This window comes from Miniopterus schreibersii, assembly GCF_964146895.1.
Source record: "Miniopterus schreibersii genome assembly, chromosome: 1".
Lineage (NCBI taxonomy): Eukaryota > Metazoa > Chordata > Mammalia > Chiroptera > Miniopteridae > Miniopterus > Miniopterus schreibersii.
The window spans coordinates 68,750,600-68,761,713 of record NC_138101.1 but is presented as its reverse complement, the minus strand read 5'-3'; the positions used below and the strand labels follow the sequence as shown (position 1 = coordinate 68,761,713).

General features: G+C 35.4%; 1 pseudogene across 1 annotated transcript; it reads left to right on the top strand.

The window, feature by feature from the left end:
• Positions 1-1,598: 1,598 nt before the first annotated feature.
• Positions 1,599-1,906, top strand: LOC308555743 (mitochondrial import inner membrane translocase subunit TIM14 pseudogene; annotated as a pseudogene). The gene has a single exon. The product of its transcript is annotated as a mitochondrial import inner membrane translocase subunit TIM14 pseudogene (transcript).
• The last annotated feature ends 9,208 nt before the right edge of the window (positions 1,907-11,114 follow it).

Genomic DNA, 11,114 nt, shown 5'->3' with positions numbered 1-11,114 from the left:
AGCGTAGGCAGAGGTGCGGACTTAGAAAGAAGCAGGGACAAGTCCTCAAAGACGAGAAGAAGAGGGGAGGGTAAGATGTAATGAGATTCTGCGGTAAAGGGAGGCAGGAGTTTAGGGGCATCATGGATCACAGCTTTTCATCACCCCCAAAACGGAATATATCTGTTAAGAATATATGGAACTGATTTATAATAGGTGCCGTAAGGAAGACAAATTTTAAATTACAAGTCTAAGGACAAAATATGGGTGAGTCCCAGCATCAAAGGACCAGTTGAAGCAGAAGAGTGTGGTTCTGGGGTTACCTGTTTCAATCACCTTGGATGCATCTTAACTATGAATCCTGCACAGGCCTTATCTGAGACCAACTAAAGCAGAATCCCCCATGAAGGGCCCAGGAGCTACATTTCTATCAAGCTATTCAGGAAATTCCTATGCACACCAAAAAAAAGAAGCACTGATGCAATTGGACTAAACTGTGCTGTGTTTTGAGTTTCTCAGTCAAGTTTAGTAGCAAATTCCACGACAATTTGAATCCTTTATAAAGAATTTATATATAATTTTTTAAAATTGATTCTTAAAGGGTTATATTTCCCTTCCACCATTCAAAATTATTTTTCAAGATTGTATTTATATTTTGCTCTCATTAGATTGTTGCAGGTTAGAAGGAGTTCTTTCATCAGTGGTTGTAAATAGTTTCATATTTGCAAAAGTATCTTTGCTTTTCAAGGAAAAAAAATACCTATTTTAGAAAGCTTAAAAATTGTATTCTAAAAATGAAGACTGGCAGACACTACCGAATATATTGTTAAGTGTTAGCTAAATTTATAGTTTTCAAGTTCTAAATCTTTCTACATCCACATTGTCTCATCATCTGCATTTAAGTGAGATCTAAGAAACTGAAGTGTATTAAATCTAGACTATCCTAAAAAGCAACCAGCAGTTGAAGGTTAGGTAGATGTGGGAAACAGTCAAGAGAGAAAAGTTTTACAAGGAGTCCTTAAATAAAATCCTTCCTTGAATTTCACAGTCATAAATGACAAACAAAATAGATAACAGAAACAGAGTAAAGATCTATAAGGAATATTCTCTTAGAAAACTTTCCAGTGAATAATATCCACCTTTTCTTAAAATAACATTTGTTACAAAAAGTAAGTTGTCTGATATGTCAGATATAGAGATACAGGTATAGTCCTATTGAAACATGAACTCTAAAACATTTATAAATCTGTTCATGTTGAAAGGGAGGGAAGTTAAAAGGCTTGATAATATTAAATAAAATTTATAGGGTAAGTTGTTTCATTAAATTGTTTCACCAAAATATTTTCTTTTTCTGTATTATTGCACTTTAAATTTTAATCACAATAATAATCTCTCTAGCATATACTACATATTCAAGATGTATCCTCGCCATCCAATCTAGAATTTTTAAGATCAACACCCACTGAAATGTTCTTTCACTTATGGACTTGGACAACATGTGGTGCTGGAAAAAATAAAATTTAATTTAAAAAAAAGAAATGTTGGGGTGGCAGCCGCCTTGCTTTGTGGTAGGGGCGTGGAGTCGGTGGCGCGGCCTGTGGCTGGGGGAGCCTGCTGCTGCAGGATTCGCAGGCCCTAATGTTTTGCAAGCCATGAAGCATATGGAGCCTCAAGTCAAACAAGTTTTTCAAAGTCTACCAAAATCTGCCTTCAGTAGTGGCTTCTACAGAGGTGGGTTTGAACCCAAAACGACAAAAGGGGAAGCAGCATTAGTACCAGGTGTAAGCCCTACTTCCATACAGGAAAAATAAGAGATGCTCATCGATGAATGATGCTTCTAAATCACCCAGACAAGAGAGGATCTCCTAATATAGCAGCCAAAATCAATGGAGCTAAAGATTTACTAGAAGGTCAAGCTAAAAAATGAAGTAAATGTCTGATGAATTTTAAGTTCTTATTAGCTATGTATATGAATACCAGCTTTTTATAATAAAATGGCCTGAAGCTACACATTTTAAAAAGGATTTAGCACAAACTAAGTCAAAGCCTTGGTATAGGTTTGTTTAAATTTGAGGATTTTAAATCAGAGTATAGAATATTTGGAGATTAATGCTCAATAATGGATACATACCATTTGACTAGAAATACTGTTCATTACTCATTTAGTAAATAATTTGGTACTTACTTCAAGGCAAAGTGAACGTGAAAGTCTGTGTTCTCAAGGAACCCCAATCTAATGAGCCTGGTAAATTGGTAATTAAAATACAATGTGATAAATATGATGGAATTAGTACAGGTTGTTGTAGTAAACTCATCTCATTGGGAGGAAAGGCTGTCAAGGTACAGAGAGCTGGCTCAGCTGCTTGGAACTGTGAATTTAAGTGAGTTTAGCCACATCTTTGACCTAAAAACTTGATGTTATGTATATCACTGACAGAATTCAGATTTCATGAGTTAAAAAACTTGAAAAAGATGAAAGTATGTCTTGTTTCTAATCAAGAAAATATTTACAATGTATTCAGCTAGCCCCTTAAGAAACTGACCATTTATAAAAAATTTTCTTTTACATAATCAAGCGTTTTGCATTTGTTATGACCATGCCTAAACACAATTAGCTAAACTGAAATACACTGTTATCAAAATACGTATCTTGAACTCTGAGATTTTATGCAGTGAAATACTTAAATGACATTTGAGGGCAAATGGCTTACTATTGCTCTAACATAAAATATGTAAGGATCTTAACCAAAGCACTTGTATAAAACACCCAAGTGAAATAGCTAGCCTGTGGTTTCCAGCAGGGCTTATTCTGTTTAGCTTTAAGATGAGAATGTATGCTACCTACCATCTATGTTTTATTAAGTCATCTTAAAGTTCTTATTAATGGAGAACACAGACTTTCAAGGTCAAAATAATGGAGATGATCATATTTAGTGTTGGAATGTGTTTAGGAGTGTTTCAAAGTTGGAATATATCTGTTTAGTTTATTTTCCATCCTCTTGTTTAAAATCTGATCAAGCCTATTTGTTATGTTTTAAGAGTATAATGAAGCAGCCATGGCTTTTGTGTAGGATAAATCTTTTATATATTTCCCAGGGAAAGGGGTATGAAGGTATAATTGATTTGTTAGTCAAAGTAGTTATGTTCTAGAAAGTCACTGAAAATACTGCACCACCGTTCTTAGGGGAAATACATGTTCCTGTGAGCCTCTGGTCATATTTTTGTTTTATGTGTGTTTGTTTAAGTCACCTTATTTGGAAAAAAAAAAAAAAGAGAAAGAAATGTTCTTTCACAGTTGTCCTTAGGACATACGGCAAAAAGTATTTCTATGGAACAGAACAATAGAAAACCACATTCTAATATTGTAATTTAAAGCTATATCATTCATTTTTAATAACTGGCATAAGTATACTTACATATTGTTTTATTTGTCAAGAAATATGTTTTAATTGGTGAATGGGTTTTTTTAATATCAAATGTATACTAGACTCTGGTCTCCCTAGGTGCAACTTGTAAGTAGTTTTTTAAACTACTTATAGCCAATTAAAGCTGAGACACTTAAAGTCCAAAATAAAACATTTTAATCCTAAAGTTTCTCAAAAGATAGACCACAGCCACAAAGAATTTTCCTCTCAAGCTGACTCTCTATAGATCACTTCATAAATAAAAGAAAACACAACAGATTTAGTCATTTTATGTAATTATTTCCATAAAATGAGTGATTGTTTCACATTAATTGAGTCTCCTTGTCAATTCATTCAACAGCCACAATCAAACAGTAGTTAAAGACCATATAAGTTGTAAAATTAGCAATAACAGTTTATACTTACTGTTCCTTACTACATGTCAGGCATTGTCCTAATTAATCCCCTATTCTGCACACAGCAGCTGGAGCGATTGTAACACAGCCGCAGCGGGCCTGCCCCGGCCCTGCTCAGCCCACAGCCTCGCACCCCCCTCGGCCTAGAGCCCGCGCCTCACTGCCGCCTACAAGGCCCTAACGCCCTGTACACAGGTTTTCTCCCTTTTCTCAAGTTTTACTACTGTCACATGGGGCACAGCGCCCTCCTGACCACTCTTCCAATGTGCTTTAGTGGCCTCACAGTTGCTGTCCCCTTAGCCTAGAAACACTCATGCCCAGATATCTGCATGGGTCCCCCCTCACTTCCTTCAAATCTTTATTCCTAAATCACCTTCTGGGGAACACCTTCCCTGTCTGCCTTATTTAAATTTGAAAAATTCCCCACAACTTTTCCAATGCCCACTGCCTGCCTCTCTCTCTCCTTAGCGTTGTTTGCTAACATACTTTTATGTTTTTCTTGTTTATTTTGTCTCCCCACTAGAATATAAGTTCCACGAGGGCAGAGATTTTGTCTGTTTTCTTCATTGCCATGGCCCCATTGCCTAGAGAAGTACACAGTATGTAATAAGCGCTCAATAAATGTTTATTGAATTAATGACAGAAGGAATTAAACTTCATCGCTTATTTCTGAAACAAAGAGGGCCACAGGCTTGTGTAGTCATGGAGAAATTTAAAAGTATGGAAGCATTAAGCAATAGGTTAATGCTTAACAGTTTTGACAGAAATCTCCCACTTTAGCTATTACTCTTTACCAAAGGGACTACTGGGGGAGGGGGGTGTCTCTTTTCTAGCCCTCAGTTCCTGATCCATTTTAGATACTTAATAAATATTACTTGTATACTCTTTCACTTAGTTTTTTAAATCCACTGGCTTTGTGGCAAAGCTGCATTTCTGCTCTTTATTAATCCATAACATTTTAGCATCCAATGATTCTCAAAACTTGATTTGTATTCTCTGGTCTGACCAAATCTAGACTGGAATATTTCCTGACATAAAAAATATGAAGTTGGAAAGCGCAAGGACTATAATTGTGAGCATAAATCAGCCCGGAGAGCAGCCTCATGCCTGTGGCATCTGAGCCATGGCAGTGGCCCAGGATAACAATGTTCCTTAAGAACATCCTGATGCAGAAGGCTGGCTGCGGCACCCGCCGTCCCCGAGCCCTCGGGCCTTGCTGTCTACCATCGACCCCGCCTGCCGCCGCGATGTCCCGCGCTGGCTCTGCTCACCTTCACAGCCACCTGTTAAGGCTCAGCGGTGTTCTGTGACCAGTGACTGCCACGACTAGGGAATTCCAGTTACCAGCTTGCCAATGATGATGGAAAGCTTGGGGCTACCAAGAAGTGGACACATTAAATACTCTTTATAGAGTGTCCAGGATGGTGTGCTGCCAATGTTCTCGCCACACTAGTTGAGCATGGCACAGTGGAAAGTTCACAGGCTTTGGGATTGGGCAGACCTGGGTTCAAATTCCAACGAGAGAATTTTTTAAAAATAGCACAGATTTACTACAAATTTACGGCATACCAGGTACTAAGCTAACACTTTACATGTATAAATAATTTTACTTAATGATATGACATGAGTATTATTATTCCCATATTTACAGATGAGAAAATTGAGGCTTAATTAATGTGCCCCAAGCCACATAGCCAATAAAAGGCAAAACAGGGACTCGAATCCTAATTTTTCAAATATATACTCTTAGCCACTATTTTATACTAACTTTGTGAGTTGGAAAAAGAAAAATTAACTTTATTAGCTCTTGAGGATTTAAATTAAAAACCATAAAAAACCAAGAACATAGTGACTGCTCAATAAATGTAAAAAACCTGTCTTAAATTTGATGATATTTGATGAATTATGGTTAATTATTCTGTGTTAATTGATTATTTTACAAGTTTAAGGAAGAATTACTACTTTTAGAGATATATAGAAAAAATGTTTGCAGGTGGAATAATATTGTGTCAGAATGTGCTTCAAAATAATCCAGTGGAGTTGATTGGGATACAGACGAAACAAGATTTTCATAACAATTACGGAAGTTAAGTGATGAGTACCCTGAGGATTATACCATTCATTCTACTTCTTTTAGATTTGGAAATAACAAATGTTTTTAACATACCTATTAAAATAATGTAAGGAAAAGTCTGTGTGTTCACAGAAAAAGAGACACTTATTTTTATAGAGTCTCCATAAATGGGAAATATACCATTTTGTTTCTTATGAATGAAACTGATCTTTAAGTATATGGTTTCTTAAATGAAAAGTTGTTACATTATAAAACAGTGATTTATCTGGAGCCAAACTTAAAAGGTAAAACTCAAGCAATACCATTAGCTATGTTGAAATGCCCTCAAAACCACAACTGTGTCCTCTAGCATGCATCCCCAGATTTATATGGTGACTAACTGAAGAAAGTCAGTGTTTTCTGCTTCACACACAAAGCATTGAAATCTGATCAACTGCAATAAGCAGAAGATCAGAATTTTCTGGTCAATAATTTGTTTTAAGGGGATAAAATCCTTGGGAATTTTTTCCTCAAAACATCTTTTAGGATCCTGAATTGGAAAAATATCAAGAAAGTACTAGGTGAGTAATGTCAATAAGAGAGTAAGTTTAATTCATGTCATAAAAACCTAAAAGCACAAAATATGGGTTCTGTATTGTTGGATTTTTCCTCCAAGGAATTAAGTAATATTAGAGACCTAAAATTTGCAGGCAAGCTCACTTGCTGAATTCACTAGGGATGTGACTTACGTCTTCAATTCTAATATGAAAATATAGGCAGTAATTTGGTGATGGCATTATTTTTAAAAAGCCTAGTTTAAGGGGGAAAAAAAGATTGTAAAGCTGTATATGGTAAAGTGGACACCAGGTAGGAATTTCAGATCTGTCAGATCTGTAGCATCACAATATAAACTTTACAATTAAAAGTAACATCTAAGAGAAAAAATGTATAGTCTTGAGGAACTACATTACTTATTATTTACTCTCCCACCACAATAACCATCAGCCAAATCAGAAAAAGGAAACTACAGGGGAGCAGAAAGTGCTGACCTCCAGACAAGAAACACTGCTTTTCAGTCCTAGTTTTGTCCCACGTCTAAGTCAGTTAGCCACTCTGAGCTTTAGTTTCCTCATCTACAAAATGGCAATAATAATATTTCAGAGATGGGAATATTAAGATTAAGTCAACCACACAGTTAAAGACCTAAATAAAACCAAAAAAAATCTAGAAATATTCTTCATATGTAAATTTAATAGAAAACAATATCAAAATGTGAGCTAAAGACATGCATATTTTATTTAGTAATAGGTACATGTGCTATTCCAAATGGGGGCCTGGGAGAAATGTTCCATGGGAAAAGATAATCTTCCAGAGGACCTTTATCACATGAATTAAAAGTATCTTCATTACTTTGGGCAAAAATTGTTTTAATATTTGTACTACTTAGCCCTGCAGATTTGCCTGTTTGCATTTCTATTAACTCAAATTCTGATTTTCATTTGGGGGTCTTCATGCATTGGTCATCTTTTCTTTGCTCAATGAGCCAGAAAGGAGTCAAATCTTCATGCTTTAAGATTTATATAGATTCGGTTTTAAAAATTACACTCAAAGAAAACTTATTTTCTAACACTGGTTTCCATTTGAGTAATAATTTCCTTCAAGCCAAAATTAAAGTTAGGTCCATGTTCTCTTCTCTGTCACATTCTTTTCCTGTCGTCAGTAATTTAGTCTCAAGAAAAAAAATGATAGAGAGTAGAAAGAAAAAAGAAACGGAGAAAGACAGAGAAAAACAATTATAGTGCAAGGATAAAACAAAGAAGTTTAAACGATGGAAAAAGAATGATTATAAGCAAAAATAAGTGATTTTTAAGATGACTAATTTTTATTTTTGACTAATCTTTATTATTAAGCAAAAACCCTGTGTTACATTAAATTTGAAAACCTATTCTGTCAGTTTCATTATTATAATGCAAGCATCTAATAAGAGTAAAATATACACATTTTGTACAAAAAAAACTCACTATAAATGAGAAATTTGGGACTTTAACTTGTTAGTATTTTAATTTTAATTTTTTAATTCTACAATATATCTAATATTTTACTAGACTCGTTTCTCTTAAAACATAATTTAATAAGCACATGCGTGACTTTGTACACAGATGCTTTAAATGTAGAAATACACTTGTACATTTGTATTTAAACCACTTTTCTATCTGCCCATTTGGGTGACAGAATAAGACAGTGAATCTTGATAGTCTAGATGAAAACTGAAAAACAGCGTATTATTGATGTCTTCATTCATCACACCCCTCCCACTCAAAAAAGATGCTCTCAGAAATGTGTTTGGCAAACTTGATGTTCTTGTAGATCACGATGCTTCAGAAGCATGACTTCTCTGAGGAAACACTAGATCTGGCAACAGAAATATCTTTAAATCTTTTACATAGCCAGTCCACAGGGAAAGCTTTAAGAAAGGATCAAAGCGTGTCCTTTCAGCTCGAATTATTCCATTACAGCTGAATGTGACATAATTACAAAAGATGTTGGATGTGGAATCTCATCAGGATTATCTGACACTCATCTTTGTTGAGAAAGTCTCCCCAGCTGTTGCTCTGATCGCCCAAATGTGACAGGAGGACAGAGCACAAAAGTACTTGGAGTGACCACTGCTTGGAGTGAGCTTAGCTTCCTTAGGCCATTTTGTGACTTTCCACAAATATCAAGAGTATGGAAAAACAGAAAACATTGTTCCAAATATAGTTCCGTTTTCATCCGCAAAGCAGCTTAGAAAACATAAAAAGGCAGGAGCACCAGTGAGGGGCTTATCCTTTGGCACTTTCGTGTTTGCTGCGGCCGAGCTCCTTCAGGCATACGCGTTTCAGTCCGAAAGGACCGTCTGCACTCCTCTGCAGGTCTGCGTTAAGTTCTTATTTGCTCCTGCAGTCTCATCTTGATTTATCACTCTCCTATCTCGAAGCCTGTTAATGGCTTTGCTGGTGGAAATTCTCGTTATTGGGGATGAATCAGAGAGAGCATTATGACCCTGAAAATGAAATAAGCTGAATAAATATTTAATTTCTTACTAAGTTTTACTGGTCATCGGTAAATCACCAATTTTAAAAGGTGTGTTTTATACAAGCATGTGCCGAAGTTTCTTTTTTCAATATCACCAGAGAGGTTCAATTGTAAAATATAACATCAAACATAAAATGTTGAATAATTACTCATTCCAAAGGATTTGGGAGAAGCAAAAAAAATAAATAAAAAATACTTTTCTTTCCTTCCCCGTCGTGGATTACATTTTCTTCATACATTATTAATGAAGTTAAACTACTAGTAACATGCCAAATGTGCTGCACAGGAGATTTGTGCCTAATCCAGCACAAAACAGGCCCAGTCACATAATGATAGAAAAAAGAACAAATGTCAACAGTTTCACACTGGGACTAGATTAAGCAGACCGTACTTACTGATTTCTTACACAGGGATTATCTCACTTTTAGTGCTATGAGAAGGAAGGCCACACTTCTCTTATATTAACACAGAATTGCACCTGAGGAAAAAAAAAAAAATGGAGAGAAGATGCTTCATCCCCACTCCCACTCAGCCCCATGGCCATGGGACCTTGATTTATTAAATACCACAGACTTAAGCCATTGTTTGGATAATGGGCTACATAAAAATGTCTAATGGTGATATACAAGTATTAATACCTTAGAGATCAAATATAATATTGCCTCTCATTGAACTCTGATTAGATCGTGCTTAAAATAACTGGTGTTTATTGTTTACCCTTCTACTTGCTAGGTTCAGAAAGCTCCATGGCTTAGGCCGTGGCTGGATTCTTTTACAGGCAATATTAATGTTGAAAGAGTTTAAGGATTTTTCCCCCTTTAATCTCTGGAGGCTAAGGCTGGCAGCCCTTACGTAAGCAAGCTCCCATTGACTTCAGTGAGAGGTTAGCAGTTGCATAAATATCCCTGGCGCTGGCTTCCATGCTTCATTATTAGTCTTGTTCAAAGGGTACTTACGTATTCACTGAAAGTGTGGTTTTCAGACTTTTGATTATCCATGTAGCCAGGATTATGTCTATTATTCAAGAGTATGTACTATTAAATTAAGCTATATAAAAAAATAAATAAATTTACAGGCATGAGTGTGACCTCAAAAATTACAACTGCCAACCAGTCCAACAATTGATCTCATTATATCAGTGACAATAAAATCTTCTAATGCTTCTGCATTAAATAACTTCCCAAGTGTACCTTTTCAAAAAAACTTGATTCTTACAAAATGTTCTAAGGAACTTTATTTTAACAGGAATTTTATCTTAAAAGGAATTTTATCTTAAGATGTACTTCCATTTGGCTCATAAACTATTTGTTAATTGACCTTTGCTCTTATTCCAACTATTTAGAACAGTGGCTAAGAAACCAATCATTCAGTCAGAGGGTGAAACATTTAATCATTTAGGGATGTTTGCTTTTATTGTACCAAATAAAGATTTGCCATCTTGTTTATAGGCAATTCTGAAGTAAATGTTTAGAAAATCCTGGCAAAAAAAAAAAAAAAAACAAGTGAAAGAAACTTGAGAAATAGAAAACAGGATGAGTTAGGCCACCGTGGCTTGACTCACCAAAATAGCACATACAATTTATTACCATAATCTAACGATGGACACTCAGAAACAAAGGAATTTTTCAGAGAGGAATATTTTTCCAAGTTAACAGCCTCACTAATTTTGATTAAAATTTTCTCTAACATAAATCTTCTTTGGATGAGTATTTACTTCAAAAGAAAAAGTTGCACAAATCTTGCTGATAAAACAAATAATTAACGTCTGGTATACCTTGAATCATATATTATAAAGGGGTAGACACAGGCATACCTGTTCACTGTCATATTCATATTCCCATAGGACAAGACAATTTTAAAGCATAATCATAATCTATCTCATGTATATCTAATAGCACAATTGAGTGGGCATCACTGATTCTGCCAGTGAGGATTCTGCGTAACTTTCTGTATCATACAGCAAGAAAGTAGAAAAACAGGGCACTTAAATCCAGGTCTTCTGACTACAAATCTAATATTTTTCCTTCATATCAAGACAACAATTCTGTTGATGTTTATCCTCAGTTGCTATGTTAACACCCCCCCCCAAAAAAAAAAAACAGTAAAAATTTTCAACCGCTGGAAAGAACTCTGAAATATATTTATACCCTCTTTCACTAATATTTGTTTCAGTGCTTCCAAAAGTGT